We start from the raw sequence: 15,337 nt of genomic DNA on the forward strand, positions 1-15,337 counted from the left end.
ACGACGCACAGCTGGCGAGCAGCGATGATGGTGATGATGATGATGATGATGATGATGGTGATGGTGCTTAGCCAGCTAGCCGAGCTAAGCTAGCAGCTCCTCCTCGGTCCGCCGGCTACCAGAAAGCATCCAGCGGCTCCATCGGCGCGTCCTCGTCGTCAGCGGAAGCCGCGCGTGTGTGTCCGCTCTGGGACTAAACGGGGTCAAGTCCGCCGTCGCTGGAACGGAAACATGATGGCCACTTTTCACCTCCGCTCGGTGTCGCCTCCTGCTGCCTTCACGGCGTGTGGGAATGCCCGCGTGCCGGCGTCTCGCACGGGCGGCGGTGCTTTCAGGGGGAGTCGAAAATAGCAGGTGCTTTTCCAAATCTATTGTGCGTCAGGGAATTAAACTTGGTGGAACGATTGTCTTGTAAAAAGTATCACCACTATTGTGGTTATATGCACCCTCCCTTGTGATAACTTATATTTTCAATAACGGACGAGGGACTGTGAACGCGGCATCATTGACCAACAGACTCAACTTCGTTATGTTTGTTTTGTTGAATTTTGCCCAATTAAATCGAAAATGTTTTTATTTTATTTTATTTTAGTAACATGCTGTATAGTCATATTAAAGTGCTGAAAACAATTGGACTTCCATCTAAATCAGTTCTCTGTGTAACGTTCATAAATCTGTAAAAGTGGAAACGCAACAATTATAGGCAATGAACACAGTTAAAACCTTACTTTCGTCAGTAATTTCTGTTATAACAGTAAACAAATGATAGATAAAACAAGTAAATTATCTTAGTTCTTTGATTTTTTTTCCTTCCTAATAATGTGCCTTAAAAATATGATGCAGACTTTTTTCACCTCCGCTAGAGTTGGCTTCGTGCTGCGTTCATGGTATGTGGGAATGCCCGCGTGCGAGCGTCCGGACGGGCAGCGGTGCTTTCAGGTGTGGTCGGAAATAGCAAGTGCTTTTCTATATCTATTAGGTTAGATTATGCGTCAGTGAATTAAACACGGTGGAGGGTGTATCTTGTAAAAAATAATATATTTTCAAAAACGAACGAGGGACTGTGAATGCGGCATTATTGACCAACAGACTCAACTTTGTGATGTTTGATTTGTTGAATTTTGCTCAATTAAACCGAAAATATGTATTTTTTCATTTTTATTTGAATAACATGCTGTACAGTCATATTAAAGTGCTGAAAACAATAAGTCTTCCATCTATGTGTAATGTTCATAAAACTGTAAAAGTGGAATACGCAACAATTATAGGCACAACTTTACTTTTGTCAGTAATTTCTGTTCTTTTTTTCTCATCACAACAGTAAACAAATGATGGATAAAACATACTTGTTTTTTTCCTTGTTAATAATGTGCCTTAAAAATATGATGCAGACTTTTTTCACCTCCGCTAGTGTTGGCTTCGTGCTGCGTTCACGGTATGTGGGAATGCCCGCGTGCGAGCGTTCGAACGGGCAGCGGTGCTTTCAGGTGTGGTCGGAAATAGCAAGTGCTTTTCCATATCTATTAGGTTATATTGTGCGTCAGTGAATTAAACATGGTGGAGGGGGTATCTTGTAAAAAAAAAATATTTTCAAAAACGAACGAGGGACTATGAATGCGGCATTATTTACCAACACACTCAACTTTGTGATATTTGATTTGTTGAATTGTGTTCAATTAAACCGAACATATGTCTCACAATATGTTTTTTTAAATTAGTTTTTATTTGAGTAACATACTGTACAGTCATATTAAAGATGATGAAAACAATAAGTCTTCCATTTAAATCAGTTCTATGTGCAATGAATGGCCTTTTTCCGCCATCTAGTGGATGAGCATTGAATTGTTCTGCCTGTCACGAAGCGTCACTGACAGACACACACACACGCACACACGTATATATATATATATATATATATATATATATATATATATATATATATATATATATATATATATATATATATATATATATGTGTGTGTGTGTGTAATATTCCCATGTATTGAATAAACTGCAGGACGATTTCTTCAGGCTGTGAGTTGTGTTTTTATTCCAACATGTCATCTACATCCAACTTCTCCATCTATAGGTGTGTCCCATACTGTCTTCCTCAATCCAAGCGAGGACCCCTACCGGGCCACCTTGAGCATGTAGTTGCCTAAACAGATGCCTGATTAAAATGCCACTCATCCAACATAGGGTCTTCATTGGCTATGAATATTATAATATTACAATATGTGTGTATATATATATATATATATATATATATATATATATATATATATGTACATTTAAAAACATCTATATATATACAAATGTGTATGTATAGATAGACATATATACACATATAAATATATTCATACATATATTTACATATATATGTAAAAAATATAAGCATATATATACGTGAATATATATACCGTATTTCCTTGAATTGCCACAGAGCATATAGTATGCGCCTGCCTTGAATTACTGCTGGGTCAAACTCACTTCCCAAAATAATTAACGCATGCTTAGTATTAGTGCCTGGTCAAACTTGTGCCCTGTCGTCATTTTCAAAATGGAGGAGGCTGATTTCAATACCGGTAATTTGAAATCGCATAAAGGGTAGAAGATTAAGAGCTATTCAGTAGGATTTAAGGTCCAAGCTTACATCACACTAAAATTTTTACTGCATACATTTGGTAAGTGCCAGAGTGAGAAGAGGTTATGAATTAATTAGCGCCCCAGCGGCAATTCAAGGAAATACGGTACACATATACATATACATATGTTTATATTTACATCCATTTTCTACCGCTTATTCCCTTTTGGGGTCGCGGGGGGCGCTGGCGCCTATCTCAGCTACAATCGGGCGGAAGGCGGGGTACACCATTTATTGCTATATATGTCTATATATAGGTACATATATATATTAATATATAATAATAAATAAATATGTATACATATATGTCAATAAATATAAACATATTTATATATGTATAAATGGGTCATAGTTGTGTAGTGCTTTTCTACCTTCAAGGTGTATAAATAAATATCTACGCATAAAAAATAGATAAATAAATGAATAAATATACATAAATACATGTAAATATATATATATATAGTTTTTCACAAACAAAAAATTGTGAAAAACTGTTGTAATGAAGTGGACATTTTTTGCTTTGAACCCCAATTTAGTCAGAATCAGAATCCGAATCCGAATCAGAATCAGACAAACTTTATTAATCTCCGAGGGGAAATTAAAATTAAAATAGTCAGATTGAAAAATTCGACTTTATTCTCAAAAAAATCTTGTTTTTCCCCCCCACTAATTTTACATATATTTTTTGTTGTTGTTTAATTCTACTTTTAGAATGTGCCAGAAGCCGAGATAAGAAGTCCCACAAATGGTCCACGGGCCGCACTGTGGATAGCCCCCACCCGTGTCAGGAAGCGCGTGCCACATGAATGACGTCAGAGTAGGGCGTGCCCACTTTTAAGCACCACGGTCAGCGCCACTGTTACTAGGCAGCTTTCAGTGTTTGCTGGTCGGCCACAGCGACGGGGAATTTCCCCGGCAGCCCACGCAACAAAAACGTGTGTCATTTCAACTCAAAATAACAACAAGAAAAAAGGCGCGACAGTTGGACAAATCAGGTGGCACACCCCCGTGTTCCCCGGGAATGGTTTGGTCCACGACGGTCTCCAGAGCCACAGCAGAGACTCCCAGCCTCCCACACGCAGCTTCTTCTTCTTCTTCTTCTTCGTGGGCACGACACGCAGCACTCGGCGTGTCCGCGGCCCACTAACATGCCTCAACGTCGCAGGATGTCGGCCCACAGGGACTGCCGTCGATGAGGTAATGCCTAACGAGCTTGTAATTGTGCGCTAATGTCTGTCTTCCGCACCGCATCGTCACCGTTAGCATGTTAGCATGGCAGGCTAACTGTGCCGAGGACACCTGCTCGGCTTGTGTGACGTCATCAACCCCCCCCCCCATCTAAACACGTCTCCCGCCGCACAGAGGGATCATTAATCATTATAAGCAGGGGCGTCACACTCAGTGTAAAGGGGGGGGGGACATCTACTCCCAAGTGGGCCCCATGATAACTTCCAAATATTGTATATATTTGATTTAAAAATAGAACAAGCACATTCTGAAATTGTACAAACTATAATGTTTTTACAATTACCAGTTGCAATTAAAAGTATATACACTTTATTTGTCATTATTAATACTTTTGAATAAATGATGTGATAGTGTTAGTCAACTCATTGCTGTTAATTTACAATATATCAAGATATAAAAATAATATGAAAATCCAATTACAGAATGTTTTTTATGTAATTTGATCATTTTCCTCGACTGGTGTACTAACATCTTGTGGTTTATTCTTTACATATGTAGCATGTCGACAAAGATACAAACAAATTATATTGGGACATCTAGTGGACACATTTAGAACAGCAGTTTTGTTTATTCATAAATTTCAGGTTCATTTTTGTGCTTAGCAAACTCATCCCGCGATCCAGATAAAACCTGTTCGCAAACCTCACCCGGCGTCCAAGCAGAACCTTTCACGCACCTGACTAAAAGACTATTTGGAAACATGGCTGTTTATATATGTTTGTATATATATATATACACATACATGTGTTTGTGTATATATATATAGAAATCTGTGTGTGTATATACATGTGTGTGTATATATGTGTGTGTATATACATATTTGTGTATATATACTGTATGTGTGTGTATTTATTTCTGTGTGTTTGTGGATATATGTATTTATATATATATATATGTATGTACGTATATATATATATAGTAATATTAAAACCATATTACTTAATTGTAGTGATAACCTGTCATTCACTATTCTACTAAAATAGTCATTACAATCATAACATCAATAATTAGGTCCATATGCTAATCATGTGGTCCTGATATGAAGTACACATAGATAAGTGGCTTCAGGTAGACTCTGGTGTAAACTTCAAGTAGATAGAGGAAAGAAAATTAATAGTCCCCCATTGTGGCATACATTCAATATTTACATATACAAATATTAGATAAATAAAAATATTTTTTAAAACAGACAAGAGAGGAAAGAAAACATATTTGAAAATATTTTCCATCATTGACTGACATGTGTGGACTGCTTGTATGAAAATATATTGATCTTGAGACTTCATTAACTGCGTGATGTTCTCTCAACAGATGAGACATTACCTTCTTCAAAGACTTTTAGAATTTGTTTGTGTGAAGATCAATATCTCTCTTTTTCATACAAGCAGTCCACACATGTCAGTCAATGATGGAAATGATATTTTCAAATATGTTTTCTTTCCTCACTTGTCTGTTTAAAAAAATATATTTATTTATTTAATATTTGTATATGTAAATATTGAATGTATGCCACAATGGGGGACTATTCATTTTCTTTCCTCTATCTACTTGAAGTTTACACCAGAGTCTACCTGAACCCACTTATCTATGCCTACTTCATATCAGGACCACATGATTAGCATATGGGCCTAATTATTGATGTTATGATTGTAATGACTATTTTAGTAGAATAATGAATGACAGGTTATCACTACACTTAAGTAATATGGTTTTAATATTACTATACAAAGTATTTAGGTTTCTGCAAACAACTCAAACTATGGAAAATTAGACATCAGCCCAGATTAGTATAGATGGCAGAGTTAAAAATATGTATTTAAAAAAACAACAAAAAAAGCTAGCTCCATATATTAGGCAAATTAAATCTGAGAGATAATAGTATTAAAGACTTACTTGTTCAGCCATAATAGTCCCATGAAAACCTGATTTCCTTTCTTTTTAATCCCAGGGAACTGCCATGGACCTTTCATCATAGATATGAAGAAACACTCCATGTTTCTCCATCTTACCTCAGACAGCTGCTCCCCATCACTTTATTGATGTACTATTTAAATATACACATACATACAATACTCTGACATTTATAACAAATTGAAAGGAGGAAAGAAAATGAATAGTCTCACTTTGTGGCATACATTCAATATTTACATATACAAATATTAAATAAATATATTTTTTTAAACAGACAAGTGAGGAAATAAAAAACATATTTGAAAATATCATTTCCATCATTGACTGACATGTGTGGACTGCTTGTATGAAAACAGAGATATCTTAAAACGTCATTAATTATGTGATGTTCTCTCCACAGATGACACATTACCTTCTTCAAAGACTTTTAGATAAAATTCACTTGGCATTTTCCACAACTCCACTAAATGTGGACTTTTTAGAATGTGTTTGTCGACAAGAGCTGTATCATCTTGATACATATTGTCGACAGGAGCTGTATCATCTTGATACATATTGTCGACAGGAGCTGTATCATCTTGATACATATTGTCGACAAGAGCTGTATCATCTTGATACATATTGTCGACAAGAGCTGTATCATCTTGATACATATTGTCGACAGGAGCTGTATCATCTTGATACATATTGTCGACAGGAGCTGTATCATCTTGATACATATTGTCGACAAGAGCTGTATCATCTTGATACATATTGTCGACAAGAGCTGTATCATCTTGATACATATTGTCGACAGGAGCTGTATCATCTTGACACATATTGTCGACAGGAGCTGTATCATCTTGATACATATTGTCGACAGGAGCTGTATCATCTTGATACATATTGTCGACAGGAGCTGTATCATCTTGACACATATTGTCGACAGGAGCTGTATCATCTTGATACATATTGTCGACAGGAGCTGTATCATCTTGATACATATTGTCGACAGGAGCTGTATCATCTTGATGCATATTGTCGACAGGAGCTGTATCATCTTGATACATATTGTCGACAGGAGCTGTATCATCTTGATACACATTGTCGACAGGAGCTGTATCATCTTGATACATATTGTCGACAGGAGCTGTATCATCTTGATACATATTGTCGACAGGAGCTGTATCATCTTGATACATATTGTCGACAGGAGCTGTATCATCTTGATACATATTGTCGACAGGAGCTGTATCATCTTGATACATATTGTCGACAGGAGCTGTATCATCTTGATACATATTGTCGACAGGAGCTGTATCATCTTGATACATATTGTCGACAGGAGCTGTATCATCTTGATACATATTGTCGACAAGAGCTGTATCATCTTGATACATATTGTCGACAGGAGCTGTATCATCTTGATACATATTGTCGACAGGAGCTGTATCATCTTGATACATATTGTCAACAGGAGCTGTATCATCTTGATACATATTGTCGACAAGAGCTGTATCATCTTGATACATATTGTCGACAGGAGCTGTATCATCTTGACACATATTGTCGACAGGAGCTGTATCATCTTGATACATATTGTCGACAGGAGCTGTATCATCTTGATACATATTGTCGACAGGAGCTGTATCATCTTGATACATATTGTCGACAGGAGCTGTATCATCTTGATACATATTGTCGACAAGAGCTGTATCATCTTGATACATATTGTCAACAGGAGCTGTATCATCTTGATACATATTGTCGACAGGAGCTGTATCATCTTGATACATATTGTCGACAGGAGCTGTATCATCTTGACACATATTGTCGACAGGAGCTGTATCATCTTGATACATATTGTCGACAGGAGCTGTATCATCTTGACACATATTGTCGAAAGGAGCTGTATCATCTTGATACATATTGTCGACAGGAGCTGTATCATCTTGATACATATATTATCGACAGGAGCTGTATCATCTTGATACATATTGTCGACAGGAGCTGTATCATCTTGATACATATTGTCGACAAGAGCTGTATCATCTTGATACATATTGTCGACAGGAGCTGTATCATCTTGATACATATTGTCGACAGGAGCTGTATCATCTTGATACATATTGTCGACAGGAGCTGTATCATCTTGATACATATTGTCGACAGGAGCTGTATCATCTTGATACATATTGTCGACAGGAGCTGTATCATCTTGATACATATTGTCGACAGGAGCTGTATCATCTTGATACATATTGTCGACAGGAGCTGTATCATCTTGACACATATTGTCGACAGGAGCTGTATCATCTTGATACATATTGTCGACAGGAGCTGTATCATCTTGACACATATTGTCGACAGGAGCTGTATCATCTTGATACATATTGTCGACAGGAGCTGTATCATCTTGATACATATTGTCGACAGGAGCTGTATCATCTTGATACATATTGTCGACAGGAGCTGTATCATCTTGACACATATTGTCGACAGGAGCTGTATCATCTTGACACATATTGTCGACAGGAGCTGTATCATCTTGATACATATTGTCGACAGGAGCTGTATCATCTTGAGACATATTGTCGACAGGAGCTGTATCATCTTGATACATATTGTCGACAGGAGCTGTATCATCTTGATACATATTGTCGACAGGAGCTGTATCATCTTGACACATATTGTCGACAGGAGCTGTATCATCTTGATACATATTGTCGACAGGAGCTGTATCATCTTGATACATATTGTCGACAGGAGCTGTATCATCTTGATACATATTGTCGACAGGAGCTGTATCATCTTGATGCATATTGTCGACAGGAGCTGTATCATCTTGACACATATTGTCGACAGGAGCTGTATCATCTTGATGCATATTGTCGACAGGAGCTGTATCATCTTGACACATATTGTCGACAGGAGCTGTATCATCTTGATACATATTGTCGACAGGAGCTGTATCATCTTGACACATATTGTCGACAGGAGCTGTATCATCTTGATACATATTGTCGACAGGAGCTGTATCATCTTGATACATATTGTCGACAGGAGCTGTATCATCTTGATACATATTGTCGACAAGAGCTGTATCATCTTGATACATATTGTCGACAGGAGCTGTATCATCTTGATACATATTGTCGACAGGAGCTGTATCATCTTGATACATATTGTCGACAGGAGCTGTATCATCTTGATACATATTGTCGACAGGAGCTGTATCATCTTGATACATATTGTCGACAGGAGCTGTATCATCTTGATACATATTGTCGACAGGAGCTGTATCATCTTGACACATATTGTCGACAGGAGCTGTATCATCTTGATACATATTGTCGACAGGAGCTGTATCATCTTGACACATATTGTCGACAGGAGCTGTATCATCTTGATACATATTGTCGACAGGAGCTGTATCATCTTGACACATATTGTCGACAGGAGCTGTATCATCTTGATACATATTGTCGACAGGAGCTGTATCATCTTGATACATATTGTCGACAGGAGCTGTATCATCTTGATACATATTGTCGACAAGAGCTGTATCATCTTGATACATATTGTCGACAGGAGCTGTATCATCTTGATACATATTGTCGACAGGAGCTGTATCATCTTGATACATATTGTCGACAGGAGCTGTATCATCTTGATACATATTGTCGACAGGAGCTGTATCATCTTGATACATATTGTCGACAGGAGCTGTATCATCTTGACACATATTGTCGACAGGAGCTGTATCATCTTGACACATATTGTCGACAGGAGCTGTATCATCTTGACACATATTGTCGACAGGAGCTGTATCATCTTGATACATATTGTCGACAAGAGCTGTATCATCTTGATACATATTGTCGACAGGAGCTGTATCATCTTGATACATATTGTCGACAGGAGCTGTATCATCTTGATACATATTGTCGACAGGAGCTGTATCATCTTGATACATATTGTCGACAAGAGCTGTATCATCTTGATACATATTGTCGACAGGAGCTGTATCATCTTGATACATATTGTCGACAGGAGCTGTATCATCTTGATACATATTGTCGACAGGAGCTGTATCATCTTGATACATATTGTCGACAAGAGCTGTATCATCTTGATACATATTGTTGACAGGAGCTGTATCATCTTGATACATATTGTCGACAGGAGCTGTATCATCTTGATACATATTGTCGACAGGAGCTGTATCATCTTGATACATATTGTCGACAGGAGCTGTATCATCTTGATACATATTGTCGACAGGAGCTGTATCATCTTGATACATATTGTCGACAAGAGCTGTATCATCTTGATACATATTGTCGACAGGAGCTGTATCATCTTGATACATATTGTCGACAGGAGCTGTATCATCTTGATACATATTGTCGACAGGAGCTGTATCATCTTGATACATATTGTCGACAGGAGCTGTATCATCTTGATACATATTGTCGACAAGAGCTGTATCATCTTGACACATATTGTCGACAGGAGCTGTATCATCTTGACACATATTGTCGACAGGAGCTGTATCATCTTGATACATATTGTCGACAGGAGCTGTATCATCTTGACACATATTGTCGACAAGAGCTGTATCATCTTGATATATATTGTCGACAGGAGCTGTATCATCTTGATACATATTGTCGACAGGAGCTGTATCATCTTGACACATATTGTCGACAGGAGCTGTATCATCTTGACACATATTGTCGACAGGAGCTGTATCATCTTGACACATATTGTCGACAAGAGCTGTATCATCTTGATATATATTGTCGACAGGAGCTGTATCATCTTGAGACATATTGTCGACAGGAGCTGTATCATCTTGATACATATTGTCGACAGGAGCTGTATCATCTTGATACATATTGTCGACAAGAGCTGTATCATCTTGATACATATTGTCGACAGGAGCTGTATCATCTTGACACATATTGTCGACAGGAGCTGTATCATCTTGATACATATTGTCAACAAGAGCTGTATCATCTTGATACATATTGTCGACAGGAGCTGTATCATCTTGATACATATTGTCGACAAGAGCTGTATCATCTTGATACATATTGTCGACAGGAGCTGTATCATCTTGATACATATTGTCGACAAGAGCTGTATCATCTTGACACATATTGTTGACAGGAGCTGTATCATCTTGATACATATTGTCGACAGGAGCTGTATCATCTTGATACATATTGTCGACAGGAGCTGTATCATCTTGATACATATTGTCGACAGGAGCTGTATCATCTTGATACATATTGTCGACAGGAGCTGTATCATCTTGACACATATTGTCGACAGGAGCTGTATCATCTTGACACATATTGTCGACAGGAGCTGTATCATCTTGATACATATTGTCGACAAGAGCTGTATCATCTTGATACATATTGTCGACAGGAGCTGTATAATCTTGAAACATATTGTCGACAGGAGCTGTATCATCTTGATACATATTGTCGACAGGAGCTGTATCATCTTGATACATATTGTCGACAAGAGCTGTATCATCTTGATACATATTGTCGACAGGAGCTGTATCATCTTGATACATATTGTCGACAGGAGCTGTATCATCTTGATACATATTGTCGACAGGAGCTGTATCATCTTGATACATATTGTCGACAAGAGCTGTATCATCTTGATACATATTGTCGACAGGAGCTGTATCATCTTGACACATATTGTCGACAAGAGCTGTATCATCTTGATACATATTGTCGACAGGAGCTGTATCATCTTGACACATATTGTCGACAGGAGCTGTATCATCTTGATACATATTGTCGACAGGAGCTGTATCATCTTGATACATATTGTCGACAGGAGCTGTATCATCTTGATACATATTGTCGACAGGAGCTGTATCATCTTGACACATATTGTCGACAGGAGCTGTATCATCTTGATACATATTGACCATGACCCGCCCTGCTGTACTTCTGATTGGCCCTGAGCGATTTTCGCCTGACCAATCAGAAAGGAGTGGCCGTGTAAGCATACACGCCCACAAAGTGCCAAAACGAAGACGGCGACCGCGCACAAAGGCACCACACGCGCACAAAAGGGTGTCGCGCACGAAGTGGAGAATCAGCGCGCGATAACAGTTTTTATGCGCTTGGATTTTTGGCACTAATGTGACGCCATACTCCTGCCTCATATTTTAGACATTTTAAATGTCTGGACTACAGGCAGGCCTGTCTAGTACCCACACACTTTTACTATGAAGCCACGCTGTTGTAACACCTGGTTTAGCATTGTCCTGCTGAAATAAACAGGGGCGTCCATGATAACATTGCTGGGATGGCAATATATGTTGCTCCAAAAGCTGTATGTACCTTTCAGTATTAATGGTGCCTTCACAGATGTGTAAGTTACCCATGACTTGGCCACTAATGCACCCCCATACCATCACACATGCTGCCTAGAACACTTTCACCCTACAACAATCACTAATACACCCCCATACCATCACACATGCTGACTACAACACTTTCACCCTACAACAATCACTAATACACCCCCATACCATCACACATGCTGACTACAACACTTTCACCCTACAACAATCACTAATACACCCCCATACCATCACACATGCTGACTACCACACTTTCACCCTACAACAATCACTAATACACCCCCATACCATCACACATGCTGACTAGAACACTTTCACCCTACAACAATCACTAATACACCCCCATACCATCACACATGCTGACTACAACACTTTCACCCTACAACAATCACTAATACACCCCCATACCATCACACATGCTGACTACAACACTTTCACCCTACAACAATCACTAATACACCCCCATACCATCACACATGCTGACTACAACACTTTCACCCTACAACAATCACTAATACACCCCCATACCATCACACTTGCTGACTACAACACTTTCACCCTACAACAATCACTAATACACCCCCATACCATCACACATGCTGACTACAACACTTTCACCCTACAACAATCACTAATACACCCCCATACCATCACACATGCTGACTACCACACTTTCACCCTACAACAATCACTAATACACCCCCATACCATAACACATGCTGACTACAACACTTTCACCCTACAACAATCACTAATACACCCCCATACCATCACACATGCTGACTACCACACTTTCACCCTACAACAATCACTAATACACCCCCATACCATAACACATGCTGACTACAACACTTTCACCCTACAACAATCACTAATACACCCCCATACCATCACACATGCTGCCTAGAACACTTTCACCCTACAACAATCACTAATACACCCCCATACCATCACACATGCTGCCTAGAACACTTTCACCCTACAACAATCACTAATACACCCCCATACCATCACACATGCTGCCTAGAACACTTTCACCCTACAACAATCACTAATACACCCCCATACCATCACACATGCTGACTACAACACTTTCACCCTACAACAATCACTAATACACCCCCATACCATCACACATGCTGACTACCACACTTTCACCCTACAACAATCACTAATACACCCCCATACCATCACACATGCTGACTACAACACTTTCACCCTACAACAATCACTAATACACCCCCATACCATCACACATGCTGACTACAACACTTTCACCCTACAACAATCACTAATACACCCCCATACCATCACACTTGCTGACTACAACACTTTCACCCTACAACAATCACTAATACACCCCCATACCATCACACATGCTGACTACAACACTTTCACCCTACAACAATCACTAATACACCCCCATACCATCACACATGCTGACTACAACACTTTCACCCTACAACAATCACTAATACACCCCCATACCATCACACTTGCTGACTACAACACTTTCACCCTACAACAATCACTAATACACCCCCATACCATCACACTTGCTGACTACAACACTTTCACCCTACAACAATCACTAATACACCCCCATACCATCACACATGCTGACTACAACACTTTCACCCTACAACAATCACTAATACACCCCCATACCATCACACATGCTGACTACCACACTTTCACCCTACAACAATCACTAATACACCCCCATACCATCACACATGCTGACTACAACACTTTCACCCTACAACAATCACTAATACACCCCCATACCATCACACATGCTGCCTAGAACACTTTCACCCTACAACAATCACTAATACACCCCCATACCATCACACTTGCTGACTACAACACTTTCACCCTACAACAATCACTAATACACCCCCATTCCATCACACTTGCTGACTACAACACTTTCACCCTACAACAATCACTAATACACCCCCATACCATCACACATGCTGACTACAACACTTTCACCCTACAACAATCACTAATACACCCCCATACCATCACACATGCTGACTACCACACTTTCACCCTACAACAATCACTAATACACCCCCATACCATCACACTTGCTGACTACAACACTTTCACCCTACAACAATCACTAATACACCCCCATACCATCACACATGCTGCCTAGGACACTTTCACCCTACAACAATCACTAATACACCCCCATACCATCACACATGCTGACTACCACACTTTCACCCTACAACAATCACTAATACACCCCCATACCATCACACATGCTAACTACCACACTTTCACCCTACAACAATCACTAATACACCCCCATACCATCACACATGCTTCCTAGAACACTTTCACCCTACAACAATCACTAATACACCCCCATACCATCACACATGCTGACTACAACACTTTCACCCTACAACAATCACTAATACACCCCCATACCATCACACATGCTGACTACAACACTTTCACCCTACAACAATCACTAATACACCCCCATACCATCACACATGCTGACTACCACACTTTCACCCTACAACAATCACTAATACACCCCCATACCATCACACATGCTGACTACAACACTTTCACCCTACAACAATCACTAATACACCCCCATACCATCACACATGCTGCCTACAACACTTTCACCCTACAACAGTCCCCGTGGTTCTTTTCCTCTTTGATCTGGAAGACACGACATCCACAGTTTCCCAAAACAATTTGAAATGTGGACTCGCCAGACCACAGAACACTTTTCCACTTTGCATCAGTCCATCTTAGATGAGCTCGGGGCCCAGCAAAGTGTTTATGGGTGTTGTTGATAAATGGCTTTGGCTTTGCATAGTAGAGTTTTAACTTGCACTTACAGATGTAGCGACCAACTGTAGTTACTGACAGTGGTTTTCTGAAGTGTTCCTGAGCCCATGTGGTGATATCCTTTACACACTGATGTGGCTTTTTGATGCAGTAGCACCTGAGGGATGGAAGGTGTGTAATATCATGGCCTTTTTATATACATATCTATATAATGCGCTTTGAGTACCTTGAAGGTAGAAAAGCGCTATACAAGTACAACCCATTTATCATTTATTTATTTACCTGCAGTGATTTGTCTAGATTCTCTGAACCTTTTGACGACATTA

At 39.3% G+C, this 15,337-nt stretch overlaps 1 protein-coding gene across 3 annotated transcripts in view; it reads left to right on the forward strand.

Annotated features, from left to right (window-relative positions):
- Positions 1-3,508: 3,508 nt before the first annotated feature.
- Positions 3,509-15,337, forward strand: part of ttll7 (tubulin tyrosine ligase-like family, member 7) — a 145,273-nt gene continuing 133,444 nt past the window's right edge. For 2 of the 3 annotated variants that reach the window (XM_061883983.1, XM_061883984.1), the window contains exon 1: positions 3,509-3,841. The gene's annotated coding sequence lies outside the window, so the exon portion shown is untranslated. The remainder of the gene's footprint in view (positions 3,842-15,337) is intronic. The other variant, XM_061883985.1, reaches the window with a different exon arrangement.

The sequence above is a fragment of the Nerophis ophidion genome, linkage group LG22 (assembly GCF_033978795.1).
Source record: "Nerophis ophidion isolate RoL-2023_Sa linkage group LG22, RoL_Noph_v1.0, whole genome shotgun sequence".
Lineage (NCBI taxonomy): Eukaryota > Metazoa > Chordata > Actinopteri > Syngnathiformes > Syngnathidae > Nerophis > Nerophis ophidion.